This window comes from Phascolarctos cinereus, unplaced genomic scaffold, assembly GCF_003287225.1.
Source record: "Phascolarctos cinereus isolate Bilbo 61053 unplaced genomic scaffold, phaCin_HiC Scaffold_726;HRSCAF=1367, whole genome shotgun sequence".
Taxonomy (NCBI): domain Eukaryota; kingdom Metazoa; phylum Chordata; class Mammalia; order Diprotodontia; family Phascolarctidae; genus Phascolarctos; species Phascolarctos cinereus.
In genome coordinates this window covers 334,995,996-335,021,655 of record NW_027556098.1, presented here as the reverse complement: position 1 = coordinate 335,021,655, position 25,660 = coordinate 334,995,996, and the positions used below count along the sequence as shown (strand labels likewise).

General features: G+C 38.5%; 1 long non-coding RNA gene across 1 annotated transcript in view; it reads right to left on the bottom strand.

The window, feature by feature from the left end:
- Positions 1 to 8,760: 8,760 nt before the first annotated feature.
- LOC144458221 (uncharacterized) overlaps positions 8,761 to 25,660 on the bottom strand; it is a 35,995-nt gene continuing 19,095 nt past the window's right edge. Inside the window, exon 2 of the long non-coding RNA XR_013487801.1 lies at positions 8,761 to 10,679. This is a non-coding gene — a long non-coding RNA (uncharacterized LOC144458221). The remainder of the gene's footprint in view (positions 10,680 to 25,660) is intronic.

Here is a 25,660-nt window from a genome sequence, read left to right as displayed (position 1 = left end):
ATTCTGTGAATTTAGAGGCTACTGCTATAACTAGGAACTCTTACTCTTGGGGCAAATTCAATTGGTGGGGAAGAGTCACAGAGAATGTAGGAGTAGACAAGAAAATACTTTCTCATAGGATGAAAGGAAATACAGTTTTTCACAACATGACTACTATGGAAATGTTTTGCATGACTATACTTGTATAACCTGTATCGAGTTGCTTGCCTTCTCAATGATGATGGGTGGAGAAGGAGGAAGGGAGAAAATTTGGAACCCAAAGTTTTAAAAACAAATGTTAAAAATTGTTTTCATGTGCAACTGGGAAATAATGTATACAGGCAATGAGGTATAGAAATCTATCCTGCCCTACAGAAAAACAGAAGAGGAAGGGGATAAGAGAAGGAGGGGTGATAGAAGGGAGGGCAGATTAGAGGAAGGGGTATTCAGAATGCATGCTGTCTTGGGGTTTGGGGAGGGACGAGATGGGGAGAAAATTTGGAACTCAAAATCTTGTGGAAGTGAATGTTGAAAATTAAAAATAAATAAATTAATAAAACAAAGAAAATACTTTCTCATAAAAAGTCTCAAGTCATATCTTGGAGACATGGATAGTGGTCCCCAATCCCTGGAAGAGGTAGAGGAGTATGTCAGCTAGGGAAAATAGTTCTAGAAAAAAATGGAATAGGAATGGTCTCCTTGGGTTGGAGAACAAGGGATAATCAGCCCTACCCACTATTGAGATGAAATATAGTACCTAGCTACAAAGCCCAAATGTTGTAACCCTAGCTACAGCTGTGCAAAAGACTAGTAGCAATCAAGGCTGTGTACTAATTAAATTCAGAAGGAGTCATTTGGGCAATATTTATTGAGCACCTCCTGTGTATCTTTGAAAGAATATCTATACCAGGTGTGAAACATGGGAATCTTTTTTTTAAAATAGATTTTTATTGATATCTTTTGTTTTTATATTCCCTAGATTTTTCCCTATGGGAGTAATTTTCAGAAGACTTATTAGATGAAGGAAACATTTAGTAAAGCAGTTTATAAACATCTATCAAGGTTTACTTTTATTTTATTGCCTATACTACCAGTAACTAGCAAAGGTTTAGATCTCTAAATTTGTTGCTTTTAATTCCACTCTGTCTTGGAAAGTATTTGGCAAACTGCTTTCAGGAATGCCCCATTATCATATTTTGAAGGTTGTTTTTGAATAAATCAAATTTGGACAGTCCTACGGTAGAGAGAGGTTTGGAGATGAATCAAATCCTGGCCCTGTTACTTATTACTTGCATGACCTTGGGCAAGTAAGTTCTTTACTATTTTGAGACCTTTGTTTCCTCTTCTGTAAAATGAGGTGGGTTGGCATCTCTGAAGTCTGTCTATTTCAGCTCTAAATCCCATGATCCTTCCCACCTTATTCCTGATTGGTTCCCCAACCACTTTCTAGAAAGAGAAAATGACAAGACATTTGACAGATTGTCGTGTAATTTACATTTACATGTTAAGATCACAGGTAACCAGGTGAGAAGAACCTTAGGGGTGATCAGATCTAACCACCTCATTTTACAGATGGGGAAGCTGACACACAGAAATATGAAGTGACTTGCCTGGAGTCATAGTAGTAAATGGAAGAGCAAGATTTGAACCCAGTTCCTTTGATTTCAAATCCAGTATTCTTTCTACTATACCTATTAAATATGGAGACAATTATACTCACAAAGCCATTAGGTTTTGATCTCTCCTTCACATCCTAAGTGAAATTTAGGAGTATCTACTAAGGCCTTTGCCCTAGGTAGAAGAATTCTAGACAGTTGGCTGACCTTAGTTAAAAATGAATGAAGAATAACTAGCAATAGTGGGCTTGTAAATAAGCTTTTATTTTCAAGTTTCAGAAAGGGAACAAGTCAACAAAGGGTGATAAAGCTAGCCAAATGTTAAAAAAGAAAGGATGAATAAATAAATGCCATTGATTCCAGCAAACCTTTTGAGGAGGCATTGTGCAGCTTTATTTCTATCAGAGGACTGTACCAATAGGACTGAATATGCTGCCCAGGGGTTGAAATGAGTAATTCAAGTAATGCCTTTGGCTGTCTTTGTTTCCAGTTTGGCCACAGAGTCAATGGAATATCACAGACGGTGCATGTACTGGGAGTGACCTTTACAAGGCAAAGAACAACATCTCTCATTTCTGTCACACATTCACTTGGCTGCTAAGCCAGTTCAGGCCCTTATCACTTCATTCCTGGACTATTGTAATGGGCTTTTCCTAGCTAGAGTTCCAGTTTCCAGTGTCTTCCTCCCTCCATTCCAGTCTTTACACAGTCAGCAAAAACAAAACCAAAACAAAAACTACCAAAAGCATAAATCTGGCTATGTCATTTCCCTGCTCAAAAAACTCCATTGCAGTTATACTTACAAAAAAATATTTATAGCAGTTCTTTTTGTGGTGGCAAAGAATTGGAGATGGAGGGGGATGCCCATCAATTGAGGAATGACAAAAAGTTGTAGTATATGATTACAATGGAATACTATTGTGCTGTTAGAAATAACAAAGGTGATTGTTTCAGAAAAATTCGAGAAAACTTTTATGAACTTATGTGGTATGAAGTGAACAGAACCAGAGGAACATTGTACATGATAGCAGCAATATCGTAATGATAATCAATCGTGAAAGCTTTAGCTACTATGATCAATATGATGATCCATGACAATTCCAAAGAACCCATGATGGAAAATGCTATCCACCTCCCGAGAGAGAACTGTTGAACTCTGAATGCAGATTGAAGCATATTTTTTCACTTTCTTTATTTTTCTTGCTTTTTTTGCTTTTGTTTTTTACAACATGACTAACCAGGAAATATATTTTGCAAGATGTTACATGTAAAATTGATATACCTCATTTGCCTTCTCAATGGGTGGGGGAGAGGCAGGAGAGAGGGAAAGAATTTGGAACTCAAAATTTTAAAAAAATGAATGTTAAATAAAAAAAGACAGAACTCCCCCCACCCCCTGAAATTCCATTGGCTAAATACCTTTATGCTAAAAGTCAAACTCTTAGAATTTAAAATCCTTCACAATCTCATTTCACCCTACCTGTTTAGGCTCATTGTCCATTGCTCTCCTTCATGTACTTTACATTCCAACCAAACTGGACTACCCAGTATTCCTCAAACTCAGCACTCCATCTCCTGCCTCTTTGTCAATGCGCAGGCTATCTTCCCATGCCTGGAATGAATTTCCTCCCAACCTCGGACTCATAGAATCCCTAACTTCCCTCAAGACTTTATTCGCGTGCCAGTTCCCATGGGAAACTTTTCCTGATCCCCTTGTTTTCTGTACTCTTTCCCTTCCTCCTTCTAAAATGATACACATAATTATCTGTTTACCTGCTGCATCTACTACAGAAGCCCCCTTGTGAACAGTTTTTCATTTGGTCTTTGTATCTCCTGAGGGCAGCTACATGACTTAGTGGATAGTGTGCCAGGCCTGGAGTCAACAAGACTTTCTCAAGTTCAAATCTGGCCTCAGACACTTCCTAGCTGGGTCACCCTGGACAAGTCACTTAACCCTGTTTGTCTCAGTTTCCTCATCTATAAAATGAGCTAGAAAAGAAAATGGCGAATGCCTCCAGTATCTTTGTCAAGAAAACCCAAATATGGTCATGGAAAACCAGATGACTGAAGCAACTCAACAGCAACAACTTTGTATCTCTAGCAACTCTTAGCAGTGCTTTGAACACATCAGGTGCTTAAATGCTTATTGGATTTGTGTAGGCTGTTAGTAAGTAGCAGAGCTGATGTTTGTGTCCAAGATTTATTTCAATTTCACTGCTTTTTCAACTATAACAGTTGCCTAGGTTTCATGTCTTGTTTTTCCTTACTCTTTTGGTTCAGGATATATTGATATTTGCATATTTTGATACCATTATAATCAATTGCTCATCCTCAGCTTCAAGGCTGTGGTAGTCTGAAAAAAAAACCAACCACCTGTTTTCTGGGGTTTAGTATAGATAGATGAGAGAGAGAGAGAGGCAGAGAGAGAGATGGAGGGGGGGAGAGAGAGAAAGAGGATGTGGGGGGAGAGAGAGAGAGAGAATGCACATTTAGTAAGTGCTTACTTTGTGCCAGGCACTCTGCTGAGGTTTGGAGATACAATTAAAAGCAAATAAGACAATCCTTACTCTTTATTCATTCATTCATTCATTCATTCATTCACCTTTTTTTATTTGTTTGTTTGTCTATTTATTTATTTATTTATTTATTTTGGTTTTCGGCATTCGCTTCCACAAGATTTTGAGTTCCAAATTTTCTCCCCATCTCATTCCTCCCCCACCCCAAGATGGCATGCATTCTGTATACCTCTTCCTCTAATCTGCTCTCCCTTCTATCTCCCCCCCCACCTTCTCTTACCCCCTTCCCCTTCAATTTTCTTATATGGCAGGATTTCCTGTATTTCTTATTTCCCGGTTGTATGTGAAAACATTTTTTTAACATGTATTTTTAAAACTTTGGGTTCCAAATTTTCTCCCTTCTTCCCTCCCCACCCACCCTCAGTAAAAAGGTAAGTAACTCGATACAGGTTATACACGTGTAGTCATGCAAAACACTTCCATAGTAGTCATGTTGTGAAAAACTAAGTATATTTCCCTTTTTCCTATCCTGCCCCCTGTTTATTCTATTCTCTCTTTTGACCCTGTCCCTCCTCAGAAGTGTTTGCTTCTGATTACCCCCTCCCCTAATCTACCCTCCCTTCTATCATCTCCCTGCTCCCTTATCCCTCCCCCCCCCATTTTCCTGTAGGGCAAGATAGATTTCCACACCCAGTTGAGTGTGTATGTTATTCCCTCCCACTCATTCCTTCTCACCTTCCCCCATTTCCCCTTCATTGTAAAAGCCTTTTCTTGTCTGTTTCATGTGAGATGATTTACCCCATTCTACCTCTGCCTTTCTCCTTCTCTCAGTATAATCCTTTCTTATCCCTTAATTTTATTCTCCAGATATCACCCCTTCATTTTCAACTCACCCTGTGCCCTCTGTTTATCTATCTATCTATCTATCTATCTATCTATCTATCTATCTATCTATCATACATACATACATACATACATACATATAATTTTTTCCCCTTCAACTAGCCTAATATTGACAAAGGTCTCATGAGTTACCTCTTCCATGTTTCACTTGAGTCTTGTATTTGAAAGTAAAATTTGATATTCAGCTCTGGTCTTTTACTCAGGAATGCTTGAAAGTCACCTATTTCATTGAATGACCATTTTTTACCTGGAAGGATTATACTCAGCTTTTCTAGGTAGGTGATTCTTGGTTGTAATCCTATCTCCTTTGCCCTTCAGAATATAATATTCCATGCCCTCTGGACACTTAATGTAGGATCTGCTAAATCTTGTGTTATCCTGATTATGTTTCCACAATACTTGAATTTTTTCTTTCTGACTACCTGCAATATTTTCTCCTTGACCTGGGGATTCTGGAATTTGGCTATAATATTCCTAGGAGTTTTCCTTTGGGGATCTCTTTCAGGAGGTGATTGGTGGATTCTTTCAATTTCCATTTTGCCCTCTGGTTCTAGAATATCAGGGCAGTTTCCCTTGATAATTTCTTGAAAGATGATGTCTAGGCTCTTTTATGATCATGGCTTTCAGATAATCCAATAATTTTTAAATTCTTTCTTCTGGATCTATTTTCCAGGTCAGTCATTTTTCCAGTGAAATATTTCACATTTTTTCTATTTTTTCATTCTTTTGGATTTGTTTTACAGTGTCTTGATTTCTCACAAAGTTGCTAGCTTCAAATTGTTCCATTCTAATTTTTAAGGAAGAATTTTCTTCACTTAGCTTTTGGACTTCCTTTTCCATTTGGCCAATTTTGCTTCTTAGGGCATTCTTCTCTTCATTGGCTCTTTGGACCTCTTTTGCCATTTGGGTTAGGCTATTTTTTAAGGTGTTATTTTCTTTAGTATTTTTTTGGGGGGTCTCCTTTAGCAAGCTGTTGACTTGTTTTTCATGATTTTCTTGCATTACTCTCAGTTTTTCCTCTATGTCTCTTATTTGCTTCTCAAAACCATTTTTGAGCTCTTCCATGGCCTGGGACTAATTCATATTTTTCTTGGAGGCTTTGGATGTAGGAGCTTTGGCTTTGTTGTCTTCTTCTGGTTGTATGTTTTGATCTTCTTTGTCACCAAAGAAAGATTCTATGGTCTGACTCTTTTTGCACTGCTTGCTTATGATCCCAGCCAATTACTTGAGTTATAAACTCTTTGTTAAGGTAGGGGCCTGCTTCCAGTGTGGAGAATGTATTGTCCCAAGCTTTAGGGATTTTGTGTGGCTGTTTTCAGAGATACTTCTAGGGACTTGTAAATTTGTAGTTCTTCCAAGGTGCTATAATCAAGGGTGAGGTCTTTACTCCTTTCCTGGTCTGTGCTCTGGTCTATGAGTGACTACAAGCACTCTTTTCTGTCTTGGAACTGTGAAGAGGATTTTCTCTTCATCACCACTACAAGCTCTGCCACACCAGCGCTCTTCCTTGCCCCATTACTGCCACCTAGAACTGTGACCCAGATCCAAGCATGGGCAAAGCAAGAGAATCCTGTACCAGATGAGAGATCCCTGCAATCCCTCTCTGATCAGCCACTCAATTCCCCCTCAGTATGCTCTGGAAGCTCAGGAAGCAGCCGCTGCCCTGGGGGATGAGCTCTGGGACTGGGGCTGGGACTGCTCGCTTTTCTCTCACCATAGACACAGACTTTTCCCACTGACCTTCTAAATTGTCTTTGGCATTCATAGATTGAGAAGTCTGGAAACCACCGCAGCTGCCTGCAATTCAGTCCTCTGAGGCCTGCTCCAGATTTGCTGAGGCCTGTGCACCTACCAAACTGCGTTCCTCTCCCAGCCTGGAGTGATATACCTTTCTGATCAACCATCCAGGCTGTTTGGGCTGGAAATTTGTTTCACTCTGTCTAATGTGGGTTCTGCTGCTTTAGAATTTGTTTAAAGCCATTTTCATAGGTATTTGGAGGGATTTGGGGGAGAGCTCAAGCAAGTCACTGCTTTCATGCTGCCATCTTGGCTCTGCCCCTCTTGACAATCCCTACTCTTAAGGCACTTATATCCTAATGGCAGAGGGCAGTGAGTGAAGGAGTATTGAAAGGGGTTGAGGCAGTTGATAAGTGAGACTATGTGGAGGAGAGCAGGCCTGAAGTGGTGTAAAGGCCTGGCCCAGGCAAGATTAGACCAAAGCTCACCCACCAGAGCATAGAATCTACAAGCAGTCTAGCACACCAGTGAGGAGGAGGTGAGGTGATGGCAAGAGAGCTTTTCTTGGTACAGGCTGCTTCTGCTCTAGAAAGGACAGCCCTTCCAACTGCTTGTGACCCCCTTAGAGATCATCTAGCCCAGTCTTCTCATTTTACAGATGTAGAAAATAAGGTCTTCAGAGAAGGAGTGATGAAAAACCTGGCTTTGAGGCCCCACAGGGAACCAGTGATTCTGGTATAGAAATAGAGCTGTAGCTGAAGTCATCTAGGTTCAAACCTAGCTCTGTACTATTTATGCAACCTGAGTAAGTTACTTCCTCATGTCACTCCTCTGCTTAATAAGCATCAGTGGCTCCTCCCTATATCCAGAATCAGATATATAGTTCTCTGTTTGGCATTTAAAGTTCTTCTCAACCTGGACCCCCTTTGTACATTTCCAGCTTTCTTATATCCTACTTCCCTCCATGTCCTATATGATCCAGCTATAGCAGCCTATTTGTAGTTCCTTAAATTTGTCATTCTGTCTCCTGACTTTGTGTCCATGCCTGGAACATGCTGTGCTTTTACTTCTGCCTCTTTGCTTCTCTGACTTCCTTCAGGATTCAACTCAAATCTCACCTTTTGGAAGAAGCCTTTCTCAGTCTTCCCAGCTCCTAATGCCTTATTTTTCAGATTACCTTCATCTAATCTCCTCTCTCTCTCTCTCTCTCTCTCTCTCTCTCTCTCTCTCTCTCTCTCTCTCTCTCTCTCTCTCTCTCTCTCTCTCCCTCTGTCTGTCTCTCTCTCTCACCTTCTTTCTGTGTGTGTATATGTATGTATATGTGTGTGTATGTGTATCTTGTAAGTACCAAAGTTTTCCATGCCTTCCTCATGAGAATGTACACCCTTTAAGGAGGACAGTAGCAATCTTTACCCTTTTTTGTATCCTTAGCACTTAGAACAGTACCTAGAATATAGTAAGGGCTTAATAAATGCTTGGTGACTCACTGACTTTACCTGAGTCTCAGTTTCCATAACTGAAAAATGAAGAGTTTGGACCAGAATTATAGGTTCCCAAAGTGGTCAATACTGCACCCTGGGGGACACTTGAATGATTCACAGGGGTGGGCATAGCCTCAGGTGCAATTGGAGGGCATGGAATAAAAATAAGGGGTAGTGGAAATATAAAGAAAGAAGAAAAGAAAAAGTTGAAAAACCATTCACACATGTTTCATCTGTTGTGTAGTAAAGACATAGTAATTACATTATTTTCCAAATAAACACACAAAATGTAAGCTATAAAACCCATCAGTGGCTGAGTCCAAGGCCAGCTCTTAACAGGCAAGTGTTGGCACTTTCTCTACCACTTTCGGCAGGCCAGCATGTCAGAAAGTCCAGCATGCATCAGCAGGAATATGTGCATGTAATGACTTGTTTATAATATAATACTATTTGGTTACATGATGCAATATTGCATCATCAAAATTTCAATGCAGGAAAAAACCCACACATTTACAATAAATTATTAAATTTAAGATGCATCATTCTATTTTATTTAATTTTTTTTGGTGAGGCAATTGGGGTTAAGTGACTTGCCCGGGGTCACACAGCTAGTAGGTGCCATGTGTCTGAGGCTGGATTTGAACTCAGGTCCTCCTAACTCCAAGGCCAGAGCTCTATCCACTGCACCACCTATCTGCCCCTAGGTGCATCATTTTAAAAAATATTTTCTATATTTTTTTGAAATGATGCAAAAATTCATTAAAGGTTTAAAGAAAGTAGATTTGGGGGAGGGGGAGGGGTAATTTTTAAGGGGTGGGTAGGCCCAATACAATTAGGGACCTCTGGACTAGATGGTCTCAAAGGTCCCTTCCAGCTCTCATTCCTATGATCCTTATGAAGGACTTTCTCAGTTTATAATCACCAGCAACAGCTATTCATTCTTCTTTGGAATTAAGTACAAATGAGTCAGTTTAGAAAATTTTATCAGCACAATTTCCATTAGGTAGCCTTGGATGTCCCTACTATTTATCTGGAGAATATAGCTATGCCTTGGATCCAATTCGAATTCCTTTGTCACAGAATTAGAACTAACAGGGACATTATAGACAGTGGTGTACTGGAATGGGATTATGTGGACTCATGAAAACTGATTGTTAAATTTTCAGTGTGAGCATTTACACATCAGAATTTGGCAAATGCTACAAATCAGGGCTTAATTTTTTGATTTTATTTGTTGATATCTAAACTTCAAAAAGTGATAGAGAATGTCAATAATGCAGATTAAACTTAGAATTGTATTGAACGTGCTCTATTTTTTCCCCTGGAGAACTGGTTGTTTAAACATTTACCAGTACACCACTGCTTATAGGTTATCTAGTCCAACCTCCTTATATTACAGATGAGGAAATAGAGTTACAAGGTCACATGACTAGTAAGTATCATAGGTGGAATTTGAACCTACATCTTCTGACTCCAGAAGCAGTATTCTTTCTGCTCAACTAACCAGCCTCCTAGCAAAAAGAGGGCGCTAGACTTGGGGGCAGAAGACCTGAGTTTGAGGCCTGGCTGAGTCATTTACTAGTGGGGTGACCTCAGGCAAGTTCCTCCCTCTCCTGATGCCTCTGTTTCCTCATTTGTCATGTTGGTAAAAGAATGCTTATACCACTTACCATACAGGATTGTTTTGAGGAAAATTCTATGTCAAGATATGAACTGGAAAATGCAACAATGACTTGTCTGATCTTTACTGAGACAAGATCATTACTATCTTGGTACAAGAAAATCCACCCACTAAGCTATGCCTCTCAGGGAGTGATTTATCTGTTGAAGGAATCTGAATGGTCACGTCATTTGCCACCCATTCTAATATCTGTATTAAAATTCTCTCTCAGCTAAACCTAAGGAGATCTCTCCCTGCCACCCCTCACCACTAAGTTAACAGGCTTTCAAAAGATCAAAGGGTTTAAAGAGACGTTAGAGCTAATCTAATCTAGACCCTTCATTTTACAGATGATGAAACTGAGTCCCAGAGAGGTTAAGTGACTTGGCCAAGGCCACACAGCTAATTAAATGGATTCAAAGCTAAAATCCAATGACCTTTCCATTGAGACATGCCGCCTGAAAACTGATCTTTTGTTTAATGGAGGTTCCTTTTCCTCCATCCATTCTCTTTTAGAGTCCCAGAGTAGTAGCATTTGTAGCATTTTGTCCTTTTTTCCATTTGACCGAAATAAATTGTAGACCTGATCTGCAGAAAACAAAAAGACAAAAAAAATTACGTCTTCAAAGACATTATCCAAGAAAGCAAAGTGTAAGAACTGGATTAAAAAAAGATGCTTGTTTCATTCATTAAGAAGGAAGTGATGTTGGGATTGCAGGTTGAGGCAAAAACCAGCTGGGCCTTAGGACAATTCAGATCCTCCATATGCAGCTTTTTCACATAAGGTCTGTGGGTAACAGAGAAAGGAGAACATTATAAATAAGCTTTTGTGGTTTGAAATAAAATGATGTGGTTTAAAATTTCCATCTGGATTAGGGAAAAAGCAAGCAGTATTCTTCCCTCCCTTCTTCCTCCTACTGCTGTTTTTATTCAAGGAAAAAGGTCTCACAGTCAGATAATTACCTCAAATTAATCAATTGGTTAAGCACATTTAATATACTGCACCCAAGTAAAATATTGCAAAAAGTCTGCCCTTTTAGTCACAGACAGCCTTTTTTTAAAATAAATTCTTTTCAATTATCGAACTTTTTCTATAGTAGTAGTAGTAACAAAGAATTAGAAACTTTGGGAATCCCATCAGTTGGGGAATATCTAAACAAAGGTATATGAATGTAATGGAATATTATTATGCAGTAAGAAATGAAGAAAGAAACTTCTGCAGAAACCTAGGAAGACTTGTAAGAACTAATTCAGAGTGAAGTGAACAGAACCAGAAGAAAGTGCCATAGAAATATGACTTGCTATTTTTTGTCACATACTATCTTTCTGTGGGATCTTAAGCTAGGAAGTATTTGTATAATAGATATGCCTATGAATTGGTTTCTAGAATCTGTTTTCTTATAAAGTAGGGGTAACTTCAGAGAAGCTCCATATATCAATTAGCAGAATTCATTGAGTGGAATATATTTTGTGAGTGCAGGTGTTTTGAAGTTATTATTATATATAGCTCAAGTTATTTATACTATATATTGATTGCGTTATGTCTTTGACATACTGTACAGACATTAGCTAATTAACACACAGCACCTCCCTAATTTCTGGGAGACATTTGATAAATGAGAGAACTGTGACAAGTTGCTTTTCTGCCTAATAAGATCTGTGACAGAGAGGGTAGGATAAAAAAAGAATGCATTCTCCATTAACCATATCTATCTGAAAGTTTATATTCTGTAATAAACCATATTCTTTCTCCACTGCTTTGCTCATGGCATTCCTTCATGTTTTGAATTTATTCTAAATGGTGTGGAGAAAGTCTATGAAAGAAGTGGCCAAGAGAGGCAAACTCAGGATTTTGAATGAAAAACAGGATAGCTCCCTGGACCTGCAGACTGTAAGAAGCCAGCTCTCAACAGGTGCCTTTATTTCCAGCACTTGTAACCCTATAGACTGCTAAAAACAGACTCCCCTCAGTGAGACCATTCACTCTTTCCTTGATAGAACTGAGATCATATCTCACTCTCAGCTAATGATCTTCTTTATTCTTGTATATACTTTGGTCTATTCTGATCTGTATATTTCCCCAATTTCTGTTTGCTGTTAACCTTGATAAACAGAAATGCTCACTATTCACAATGGTCATTTGTGTAATCAGTGTTCTGTAGGAAGGAGTTAAGCTTGGTGGTAAGTAATAAACTAAAAATTATCCTCCCTTTAAGAGTAATCAGGAAACCAGTGTTCGTATTGAGTCCCAAAGTATTATATCCTTAGACTACCAGTAATTGAGGTTTAGTAGATAAACATAATTCTAGCCTAATGCCCCTCTTGGAGATAGGTGAGGGAAAAATCAAATGGCTAGATATAGCCTTCCTCCAGGACATCTAGATGGCACAGTGGATAGAGCACCGGGCTTGGAATCCAGAAGATTCATCTTCAAGAGTACAAATCTACCCTCAGACACTTACTAGTCATGTGACAGGGTCACTTAACCATGCTTGCCTCAGTTTTCTCATCTGTAAAATGAGCCAGAGAAGGAAACAGTAAACTATTCCAGTATCTTTGCCAAGAAAACCCCCAATGGGACCATGAAGAAGCAGACATGACTAAACAATAACAGCCTTCTTTCTTGTTCTTCACAAAAGCAGAAATCTGGTCCAGCTAGGTGGTGCAGTGGATAGAGCACCAGCCCTGGTGTCAGGAGGACCTGAGTTCAAATCTGGCCTCAGACACATGACACTCACTAGCTGTGTGACCCTGGACAAGTCACTCAACCCCACTGCCTAGCCAAAAAAAGAAAAAAAAAACAAAAGCAGAAATCAGTCTTTCTTGGAGAGGGATGGGTCAGATACCAGATTAGAAATCTATCTCTTGAACATGGGAACTGAGCTAGCCATTTTTATATCTACACAGCTCCCACACATGTGTCAACAAGAAAAGCAAATTCTTCATAATAGAGATTTGAAGTTTCATATATAATCTTCTCCTTTTGTTCTACAGTGTATATGGAAATACTCATTTTACTGGTTCAGAATTTTTAAAAAATGAAAATTAGCTGCTAGATAATAGGAGAGAGGCAGCTATAAGATATAACTATAGGTTACAAGTGTTATAGTGTGAATGTTTGAAAGAATGATGGCTAGCTATTATAAAGGGAAATGATTTATGAAGGAATTCTAATTCTGATTTTAATTTTTTGAGGTAAAAAAACTCATCTAAAGTATTATTAGACAACAGAAAAAACCTCACAAAGTATAAGTAGAAGATGAAGATTTGTGATTACACAAAAGATAAAAAGTATTCAAAAAGTAATTAATGAACTAAGGTAAATTAACATAAGCTCTAGCTCAGAAAGAGCAGCAAAAGTGAGATTGGGGCATCTGATAAGTGAAAGGAAGGAAACAAACATTTATTAAGCACCTACTAAATGTCAGGCATTGTGCTAAATGCTTTACGATTTAGTTTCATTGTGGAATCATAGAGCTAGGATGGGTTTCTAGAATTTCTCTTTTTCATTCTCCTGTTGTAGTTTTCATGGTTGAAAATAGCTGGATTCAAATCCTGACTGTAACATTACTGGCTATGTGAACATGATCAAGTCTCTTGACCTCTCTGGGTTTGTTTCTTCATCTGTAACATGGGGATGACAACCTTGTACCACCAACCTGGGATGGGCATGCTCATCAAATTGATCCAGGGATTATCAAAGTTGTCGATTTAATAAGTATACCTCCTTCCTTATTAAAAAAAAAGTAGACATGCTAATTGGTTCTTTGTTGCTAGAACAAAAAGAGCTCTTGGTTTGTTTCCAGTAACTGGGAATCTGACTGGTTTCTAATTATAGGAAATTAGACTCAGGTGAATGTTGCCATGTGTGATAAATCATCCTTTACGCTGAACTATTGCAGGAAAAAAAGCTACAGATTGCTCCCCACCTGATTGATTATTCAAGACATAGTTGAATGTACAGAATGGACCTGTGTTCTCGAGATACTGAAAAAAGGGGGGGGGGAGAGAAGTAAGTCAAAGAGACAACATGATCCTTTTGGATCAGTCCCCAAGAATGAATCTGGTTTGATTTGGGGGCAAAATATACATATAGTTTTGTTTTCCCCTACAAGGACAGTGTGAAGCTGAAAGTTCCACATTTGTTGCTGGGTTTAGGGCAATACAATAGCTCGTTGTACATTGTAAGTGCTTCATAGTTAAACAACAATAACAGCAACCAGAAGAGCAAACTCAGGCCAAGGGACAGTATTTAAAGTGTCTAGGTTGGTTGTATGAACAGTTCAAGATTCATTTGATGGTTACCTTCTCCTTCCTCACACCTCAGCTGTGTAGGGCAACCTAAACAATGATTCTGTATATTTTTTGAATATTTAATATTTCTTAGTTTCTCATCTACTTTTTGATCGGCAGCAGGAGCATTACTCTCTTTGGTTTAGCATGTTTCTGGCACCAGACAATGCCTTTCTACACTGTGTACTAGGCTGCATAAAAGCCTATTAGCAAACTGACCATCAATATCTTATTTGTCTTTGAGGGAATGATTCAAGCAATGGCTTGAAAGTTTGGCAGTGAAGAGATTTTGATTAATCCATGCCATATTTAAAATGTCTTTATTCATATCAGTCAGTCAACAAGCATTTATTAAGCACCCACTGTGCTAAGCAATGGGGACACAAGGAATGGTAAAAGATAGTCCCAGCTCTCAAGGAGCTCACAGTCTAACGGGGGAGACCGCATGCACATAAATATGTACAAACAAGCTTATCTACGGGTTAAATAGAAAATCATTAATAGAGGGATGGCACTGGAATTAAAAGGGTTTGAGAGAGGTGGCATTTTACTTGGGACTTGAGGGAATCCAGGGAAGCCAGGAGGCAGAGTGGAGGAGGGAGAGGCTTCTAACTGTGGGAGACAGTCAGAGAAAATGCCCAGAAATGAGAGGCAGAGTGCCTTGTTCTTATAACAGCCAGGAGGCAGGTGTCACTGCACTGAAGATTACGTCCATGTTGGGGGAGGCATAAGGTGTAAGAAGACTGGAAAGATGCAGGGGGAGGGAGAGAGTCTAAGTTATGAAGGACTTTGAATGTCAAAGAGAGGATTGTCAGATCAGAAGTATAATCTTTACAAGAGAAACCATAATTTCTACAAAAATGAAGGCCAGAATCAATTTGTATTCTTTGTCAGAATGATCCCTTGAAAATCATTCCTGTTTGCAGTGGATTTTCTGTGGTTAGATGACTACTTTTTCATGAACTGCTGAGGTGTGATGTTCACCAAGAGGGTAACCAGACTTCTTGTCTGAGGGCCAACTTCACAAAGCAACCTGAGGTCATAGGATCATGGGATTTAAAGCTGGAAAAAACCTTAGAAATCACCGAGTCCAAGTTCCTCATTTTATGTGGGTAAAGTACACAGAAATTCACTCTCAGGGCAGGACTGATGCCGAAACATAAAACATTCTATGGGCCCCTAATGCCAGGGCCAGGGATAGTGTACAGTAGCTTCCTGCATGGTGACTCCTATGACTCATGGCGACTTACATGGTGGGTAATTCAAAATTGACATACTATTGGAGCACGCAGCACTCACAATCAGGTTGTACCAGGGAGGGTATACTGTTAACCATTTCATACTGCTCATGATCATTATGTTGGATTAACTAATGCCAATCAAGGGCTGAAATATTCATCAGACCATCGGCAGTAGTCTGGAACTATAAGTAGCTTTGAAAATCTGGAAAGGAAGGTATTGGACTATTGATATTGCTGATGTCAGATGGTTATATCAAATGGTGCCGTTACTAATATAAGATAGATCTCTCATATCAATCTTCTGTGTTCATAATGGCCTTCACCATAATTCAGTCTTTTACTGCTTCTCATCTGCACTCTCGGGATAGTTTTTTTAATTGAATTTCCTGCTTTCAGTCTCTTCCTCTTCAAATCTGCTTAATTCCCTGCTCTGTACTAATGTGTTGGTGGGGGAGTCAGGTGTCATAGGTCGTCTGACCTACCACCACATTGATATTACAAGACACAGGTCTGACCATGCCACTCTCCTACTCAAGGTTTTTAATGATTGCCTGTTGTTTCTAGGAGAGAATACAAAATCCTTAGTTCTTTTAAGTTCTTCCACAGTCTGGTTCCCTCCTACCTTTCCAGCATTATTTTGAGTAATCGTCCTTTATACACTCTCCCAGCCATACTTGACTACCAGCTCTTTCCAAACATGACATTCTACTTATTACCTGTCTGCAATTGCGCATGCCCTCCATGTAACGTGCAAGTTTGGCATATACTCTCTCCTCATCTCTACCACTTGACTCTGCCAAGAATCAGCCAGGTAAGTACCTGAGGCTTTTCTTGATCCTTGCAGTTGATAAAAGGCTATTAATGCCTATTCCCTCCGGAAATTACTTCACATTTACTTTGTGTATGTGTTGGATCCTTCCAGCACAAGGTAAGCTACTTGAGGCAGGGGCCTTAAGTGTTTTTGTCTTTGTATTTCCAAGATCCAGAACAGTATCTTGCACATAGAAGGTACTTTATAAATGAGTGCTTTATTTAATTAGACTGAATTAAATGGGGTTCCCTATTTATTGTTCTTAGAAATGTTTTTCAATGTGGCCATTGAGCTTGGAGCTGGGAGAGTGAAGGCTTTTTAGGAAGGCCCATTTCCTGGGTTTTTCAGCAGAGACTTGAGATGTCCCAAAAGTAACTTAGGCCAGGCCTTTCATGTCACAGGTGTTGCAAGGCTGACTATTAGGCTTCCTTCTCTAGGGATAGGAAATTGGGAGTAGAATCATCTGGTTCAATTTAGGCCATAGCTAACCACTGAATACAGATGTTTCCTCTTCTGACAAGGAGGAGGTTGGACTAGACAAGATGAAAGGTTCCTTCCTGCACTGAATCCTGGAACTCGCTTCCCCAAATGGAGTGCATGCTGAAGAGGCACAAACCATATCCCCAGATCAACCCAGCCACCCCCATGGCCTATCATGACAGCCTAAGGCAAGAAGACCCAGGCTCATTTAACACCATAAGCATAACAACAGAACTTGGCCTTCCATTCTAAGTAAAAATGTCCCTGTACTCTTTCTACTGACCCTCACTACACTATCTTATACCAAGTACAGACCAATTTGGTCCAAGATAGACCAGACCAGTTCCCAATGCAGAAGTCCCATTGTAGTCAGCTGTCCCTAAAACCAGCTGTTTCCTGTATCTCTAGTCTTTCAGGGAGCATCCCAGGGCAATTTCTCCTGGGCAGTGCGAAAGGCCACTCACAACTCATTCTCTTCCATGTCCATGCCCCACAGAGTCTCATTTTCCCCACTACACAGATAACAGGACCCTCTAACATGAGTTACAGATATAAATAAAACCTTACATGTGAACCTGATCTATGTGCTCTCCAGCTTCCCATTTATAAAGAGGGCTCAGTTGGCCTGGGGTAGATGCTATGGAGTTTCTAGTGTTCATGTGAAAGCAGACTTCTGCAGAAAATGATGTTTCAAACCACTGAGTTAGATTTTAGAATAAAAATTAAAATACCTTAAGTAAGACACGCATAATTATTGATTTTGTTTTTTCAAAGCAATGTAAATGAGCTCTCAATATTTTATTTTTTAAAAGTAGACAGTGAGTGTTTCTGTTTCCACAGAGACAACCAGGTGGTGTAGGGGATAAAGCAGTGCACTTGGAGTCAGGAAGACCTGAGTTTAAATTTGAATCCTGATCCACACATTAGCAAATGACCCTAAGCAAGTCTCTTCATCTCTCTCAGACTCAGTTTCCTCATCTGTAAAACAGAAATAATAATAGCACCTCACTGATGAGGTGGTTGTGAGAATTAAATGAGGCAATATATGTAATATGTATATAAAATGCTAGCTGTTATTATTTCTATTAATATTTATTCACTCCTTCATACATTGCTGGGGATGAAATTCAATGAAATCCTCTAGTAACAGCCAAATAGACAGAATTGAATGACGTCAGAAGTGAATTAGAAATAGATCAAGTCCTTCCTTTCCTCTTTCCTTCCCACACCAGTTCTCAGACTGTGGGTAGTATGTATTTTTTTTTAATGATGACTCCCACCATTACAGAAACCCTTCTCATCTCTTTCCTCTCAACTTCCATTTTTTCCCACTTGGGCTGTTAGCCTCTGTCCCAGGATATTTGTGGGTTTATGCTTAGTTCAGTGAATAAATATAATATTGTAAAGATAGTTGCCCTGCCCACTCCTTCCCACCATTCATGTGGAAACAGTGCCAGTAAAAGGAAAGAGGGGGCAAAAGAAAGAGAGAGAGTTTTGACATTACTCTGAAGTTAGCCATTGGCAAAGAGGAACTCAAGTATAAAAATAGGGCTTGTAGTAACTAAGGACTGATCATCAGTTACAAAGTTGCTCGATTACTAACAGCAGTGTTTCTTCCCACCCACACCACAGAAACAATAGATAAATTTTCATTATAAACAGATAAAAGGGAAAAAAAGAATAGATTAGATTGATAGTTACAAAAATAAGAGTTGGGTATTATTATAGAACCCTCATTTTTTGTTTGCTTTTTAAAAATCCCTTTTCATTATTATGAACTTGGGAGGAAATAAGCATTTTATTAAGTGCCTGCCATACGCACTGAACCAAATGCTTTTACAAATTATTACCTCACTTGATCCTTACAACAACCCTAGAAGATAGGCGTTATTATTATCATCCCCATTTTACAAATGAGAAAACTGAGACAGACAGAGGCTAAGTGACTTGCCCAGGATGACACAGATAAGTGTGTGAGGACAGATTTGAATTCACCATTCTGTGGCATCAGACCTCAAATCTGCCTACCCCCTTTCAGAGGAAGGGGAACTATATGAAAGCAGAAGCAAGTACACCCTAACCCCCACTCCAGGGTGACTGTGCATTGGAGCAGCATTGAATTAGAGAACTAACAAATAGACCGAACTGGGACAAGATGCCAGCACAGGTATTGGGCTGCAGCAGACCTGAAGGAAAGGAAACTAGGGCCACTTCTGTTCCCCTGAGAAGTTATTTGGGGAAGGGGATGAGTCCATATACAAATTAATGCCCCAACATGTGAGGAGGCTGAGATAGCTTTAAGGTCCTGCTTTCAGGAGATCACCAACAAAGCAAGAGGAATCAGAAAGTGAGCAATAAAGGAATATAAAGGGAAGAAGATGGAAATTTCCAAGGATTTCAGGAAGAAGAAAACAATTAAAAACCACAAGCGCAAGTAGATAAATCAACAGGGAAGATATTAAAACAGAAAATGAGATGGCAAATCAGACTTCTAAATATGCTCAAACGTCTCTCAATAAATATTGCAAAACAGAGGAAACTGAGTCAACACCTGATGAGGCAAGGGATCCTATAGATTCCCAAAGGAACATGAAACCACGACATGATATTCCTGGATGTTTCAAGAGAAATAAAAATCCTGAAAACAGAACATATGGCTTATACAGCAGAAATAATCAACAGAATAGAAAAATTTTCATAGTAGTGAGTCTCTCCAAGGAAGTAAAAGAGAGAGAAACTGTTTGGAAATACGAATATGAAGGACAGTCTAAAAGAAAAGCAAAAAGCAATGATGTTAAAAGAATATGTGATCTGTATACAAACAAGACATTGATCTTTACCACAGATATGAAGAAAAAGTTTATAGGTCTCCTAGAAGAATAGAAGCTAAAAACAAGACAAAAACAAAACTAAACTGAACACCACAGTGAAAGAAATGATATAAGAAAACTTAGAACTTCTGAACACAGAAAACTAAGTACCAATCAAAAGAATTCACAAATTGCCTCTAGAAAATCAAATAAAAAAATAAATAAAAAACCTTTTTCTGCAAACTTCAAGACATATAGTGGTTCTAATGACAAGTAACAAATTCTGCAAAAAACCAGGAGAAAGACCTTCACATATGAGAAAAAGAAAATTTAAATAACAAAAGACTATTATGTACCCACTGGAAACCACAGAAGGGAATGAAATACAATATTCTGAAAACCGAAAGAGCTCAAAATGCAAATCAAAATGACATATCCCTAATCATCAATGAAAAAAGACAGACATTCAATAAAAGAGAAGCATTTGAAACAACCCTACAATAAAAAGATATGAACGATTATTTGCTTTGGAAACATTCCAGCCAAAAGAAACAGAAATGTAAACAAATACAGTCATCAAGTAAAGCACAAGTAATGAAATTACTAAATTATCCCGTATCTAGAAACTATAAAGAAAACAAATAGAAAGAGAAAGATGTTTATGGGGTTAAATAACAATAACAAAAACAACAGTAACAAGAGGGCCACTGAAAGATTTTATTTTAAAAGTAAAAATAGGAAAGTGAAACAAATAGAGTGATAATAGAGGAACAGTTCTGAAACCTCATAGACTAAACCCCACAACACTTCCATGCTTCCCCCTACAGATGAATCAATATATTTTTGTGGCACTAACTGCAGAATGGGAGAGCACATAAAAGGAAGAAAAGAGGAGGAAGTGACCCTTAATTGATAGTAAACAAGGGAAAGTAACTTCTGTAATCTCTCAGGGTGGAGAAGGGCTTCTAGGGAACGTGCGAAGTATTAAAGGGAGAGATGGAAACAGGAGGGAAAAAAAGGAAGAAATCTTGATTCAATGGCAGGAGTTTGGACCACCGAAGAGCGCTTGCATGGGGAGGGGGGAGACATATATTCTATAATGGGAAAGAGAAATCTTAAAATGGGTGTGTAATCTGCAGGGATTTGGTGCTCAGAGAGACCATTACCTCTAAAAGGATATTGTTCCTCCATGGATAGCATCCTGCTTTAAAAGAATGGGAATCAGAGCTCCTAGGATCAAGGGATATCCACAAGGATGGGTGGGTGGGCAATGTAATACTGTTGGTTAAGTAGAAATTATAATACTAAATTTTATGGATGATTTGCATGAAACACAGAGGGCCTACATGGTGAAATCAAAATCCTAATCATGCAAATTAAACTAGTTTTTTTTTTCCTTGAAAGTGACAAAGCTGTTCTGGGATTTAACGGATTCCAGTTATGAGGCTCAAGATATACTCTTCATGCTATTTCCTGGTAGCTTCTGGTCACGTCAACATGGCTTCCTGGACATCTTACACAGGAGTGTGCTGGAGCCAGCCAAACTGGCCCCTTAGAGGTAACTGCTAAATTTTCAGTGTGAGCAAATACACTTTGAAAATCTGCAAATGCTATACATCAAGGCTTGATTTATTATTTTGTTGATTATCTTGACTTAAGAAAGTGATGGGGAAAAATGTTGACAATGCATATTAAACTTAAAAGTATATCACTACACATCTTTTTTTTTTTCTGGAAGAGTCATTTGTTACATGTTTACCAGCACACCACTGTCTAAAAACATAAAAAGGCACACACATCAGGGAGGGGTGCCCTTCCAGCTTAGTGGAAGTCTCCAAACTCGGCGAATCACATTCATAACCCATATAAAATTGCCTGCCTTCTCAATGAGGGAAGAGGAGAGAGGAAGAAAATTTGAAACTCAACTTTTAGAAAATGAATGTTAAAATTGTTTTTACATGTAATCAGAAGAAATAAAATATTTAATCAGAAAAAAGACCTATTTTCATATGGAGATGGGGGTAGGGCTGGGGTAGATCTACTAAAGTATGGATTATCCTTGATGAACATCCTTTCTATGCTATGGCTAATATAGTATTTATTTTTAAATTATTAAATTATTTAAGTCTATTTAATTTATATTTATTATTTAATCATTTTATCCTATTGATCATTTAAATTATTATTTATTAAATGCTGAATGACCTATGAGTGTCTCATTTAATTCCAACATCAAACCTGACCTAAAACAGTACCAGCCTGTGTCAGACCATTTGCTGGCAGCAAGATTATCAAAATTGTGGATGAAATGAATCTGGAAGGGATACATTGTACAACAGAATCAGGGTACAAAAAGAAAATCAGGCCATCTTGGGGAGGGAGGTGGGGAGGGAGGGGGAGAAAAATTTAAAACTCAAAAGCTTATGGAACTGATTATTGATCATTCAAAATAAATTAATTAAAAAATAATAAAGGGAAAAAAGAAAGAAAATCAAATCTCTTCCAGCTTTAAATGTCTAATCTTATGACCCTTATGATATGAAGATGAAATTACTTAAACACTTCAAAGCGAACTAATTTTATTAGTGTACTGCTATAGACTGTAATTCTTCAGAACCTTGGTAAATATTTTTTATGATTTGCTATTCTCTGTCTCAGGGGATGATTTGGACAGTCATTGGGGGGGGGTAGGGAGAAACAACAGGGTCCTATAGCAAAAAGCCAGGATGAGTTAGTTCCAAAGTTTCTTCAAAGAATCAAAATTCAAGTGATTGAAACAAATTATGACTAAGAGATAGGAAAGAAGCCACACGAGACCAAATAAAGGGCACACAGGGGAACTCAATAATAACAACAGTACCCTATCCAGAACAGGAGAAGCGGTAGTCCCTAGGGACTTTGTTCTGATAAGGATCTATCTGTATGATGATAGGCAGTTCTGGGCACAACGTTTTGGAAGGCACATTGCTAAATTAGGGGGTGGCTAGGTGGCACAGTGGATAGAATGACAGGCTTGAAGTCAGGAAGACTCATCTTCCTGAGTTAAAATCTGGTTTCAGACACTAGCTGTGTGACCTTGGGCAAGTTACTTAACCCCATTTGCCTCAGTTTCCCCAACTATAAAATGAGCTAGAGAAGGAAATGACAAACCACTCTAGTATCTTTGCCAAGAAAACTCCAAGTGGGGTCATGAAGAGTAAGACACAGCTAAACAACAACAACAACAACAGAAAGACTTGGAAGATCAAAGGAGGATTGATTGAAAGAACTGAGGATGTTTAACCTGGGAAAAAAAGGACTTTGGTGAGAGGGGTAGGTTATACTAGCTATCTAGTATCTGAAGGATTGTCCTGTGGAAAAAGAATTGGGCTTGCTTTGTTTAGCCTCAAAGATAAAGACCAGGGGCAGCTAGGTAGTGCAGTGGATAGAGCACTGGCCCTGGAGACAGGAGGACCTGAGTTCAAATCCAGCCTCAGACTAAACACTTGTCACGTACTAGCTGTGTGACCCTGGGCAAGTCACTTAACCCCAATTGCCTATTTAAAAAAAAAAGACCAAAGGGTGAAAGTTTCAGATATAGATTTTTGGTTCAGTAGAAGGAAAAATACCTTAATTAAAATTCTTCAAAAGTAGAATGAGCTGTCATTGAGAAACAATGAATGCCCCATCACTGGAGGTTTTAAAATGCTTATAAGGGACGGAGTAGAGGGAATCCTTCTAATCAGTTACAGAAGGTTTCTTATAGGAGCAGGGTTGTTCAGTCATTTCAGTTGTGTCTGACTTTTCAGGACCCTATATGGGGCTTTCTTGGCAGAGATACTTGAATGGCTTGTTTTACAGATGAGGAAACTGAAGCAAATAGGGATTAGAGGATCATAAAGTACATTAGAGGCTATCTAGTCCAGCTGCTCACTCATTCTACAGATGAATAGACTGAGGCCCGGAATGTGACTTGTCCAAAGTCACACCAGAGGTAACAGAAATAAGATCTGAATCCAAACCAGGGTCCTTTCCACCATACCATGCTGTCTAACCTAGTCAGACAGGCCAATAGTTGGCCAAAGACTATATTACAATCATTTCTGTACTATAAAATTAGGGAGGATGGTGAGAATTTTAAAATAATTCAATGAAGAGTTGACTGACACAAAGTTGACTGAAAGATTAAAAGAACTGGGCTTATTCAAGATGAAGAACTTGATGGATCATTTAGTAATGTTTTGTCCTTTCAGATCACAAGCATTCTGCAGGCCAGGACTCTTTCGTTATATTCAGTTCTATATTTCCAGTCCTCAAGGCCAAGTACAATTTATTACATTCAGCAACTATCGGTAATGATTTAGTTGAGTTGAATTAAGAGACTTCAAGTAGAGAAAATAATGTCTTACAGATAAGAGTGAGCAGCTGTTACTTGTCTTTATTTAAGTAACGTACAACTAGAGGAGGAGGAAGTAACTTTAATTTGCTGTCTTTTCTTTAGATATAAAGAAGATATTCCTGACCATAAATACTATTAACTGTGCCCAAAGAAGGTCGTGAATCTTGTCTGATGAGGTCTTTGAAAATGAAACCCATTCTCCTGTGTTGGGTGGTCTAAGGGTGACTCTGCCTGAATTCAAGGGAATATGTTTGATGACCTCTCAGAATCTCTTTGAATCATGTGAATGTGTGATCACAAGATGCTTGTATTGCATCATTTGCTACCCAAACAGGGAAGTTCAATTTAGGACAACACTGATGTTTCAATAAATGCTAAATATATTGAATATTTTCAAAGCATACCAAATTAAAAACCATTGAAAAAGCAATACTCCCCACCTCAGTATTTTTCCCCTTGTCTTCATGTGCAGTGGATAGAGTTCCTGACCTGGAGTGAGGAATATCTGAATTTAAATCCAGTCTCAGATTCTTCCTGGCTGTGTGACCCTGGGCAACTCATTTAACCTGTTTGCCTGAGTTCTCTCGACTGAATAACAAGGATAATAATAGCACCTACATCCTAGGGTTGTTATGAGGACCAAATGAGATAATAATTGTAAAGCAGTTAGCATAGTGCTGAGACATCGTAAGTTCTATATGTTAGCTATTAAGTATTATTAATGCAGTTTTTCTATCCACTTATGCTGTCTCATAGCTATGGACTATACATGCACATACACATATAGTCCATTTATAGTACGTATATACACCAACATTTCTTTTCAAGGCCTATATAGTATAGCACAGTAGAAAGATTGTTAGATTTGGAGTTGGGAGACCTGGTCGTGACCATGGGCAAATTGCTTAATGACTCAGAGCCCAAGTGTTCTCATTTGTAAAATAGCTAAAATAACCACTATGCTATCTATTATTGAAAGTTATGTTGACTCAGTGATCCATTTATCTTAGCCCTGCTTGTCAATGGTGTTGAGGGAGGTGTCAACACCACCAATTTCACAGAGTTGTTGAGAGGAAAACAACTTAAAGTGTTACATAAATGCAATTGTTATTTATATTATTCATCTCATTCCTCTCATTTTTTTTATGGAGCTCTGATACAAACAGTCCGAGGATAATTTGCTATTCTGTTAAATTAAATGTTCTGTGGACAGTTATGCAAAAATAAATTGAATGAAAGTTGGGATGTTTTCTGTGGCTCACTGAAAGCATCATAGGTCAACTCAGGGGAAGACAGGATAATGAGGATAACATGTATTTCATTCCATTCCAACATAATTTTGATTTCTTCTACTAGGTCTCTGTGTTTTCAAAGTTTTTCATTTCATCTAGCTTGGAGATTTTTTGTATTTGTATTTATTTTTAAAAACTATTTTTAAATTTTTATGGATCAGTGTTTTCTCTAAATAATTGTAGGCAGCAGTTGTCTCTGATAATTATCCAATTCTGGTACAGTTTATATTTTGAACTCTCAAGGATATTTTTAGGTTTATATTTTTAGCATAGATTTTTGTCATCTGAAAGGTAGTGGGCTTCTTATATATAATTCTAACTATAAGGTCGATGACTTTCTAGGCATAAGAAAGGTGCTGGATAGTTCCAGACTTTGGTGAAGTGTTCCATAGTTTCTACTATTTCCTTGCATAATGTAAATTGATACAAAGATTCCAGGTCCCTTAAGGATAACCTGTAATCT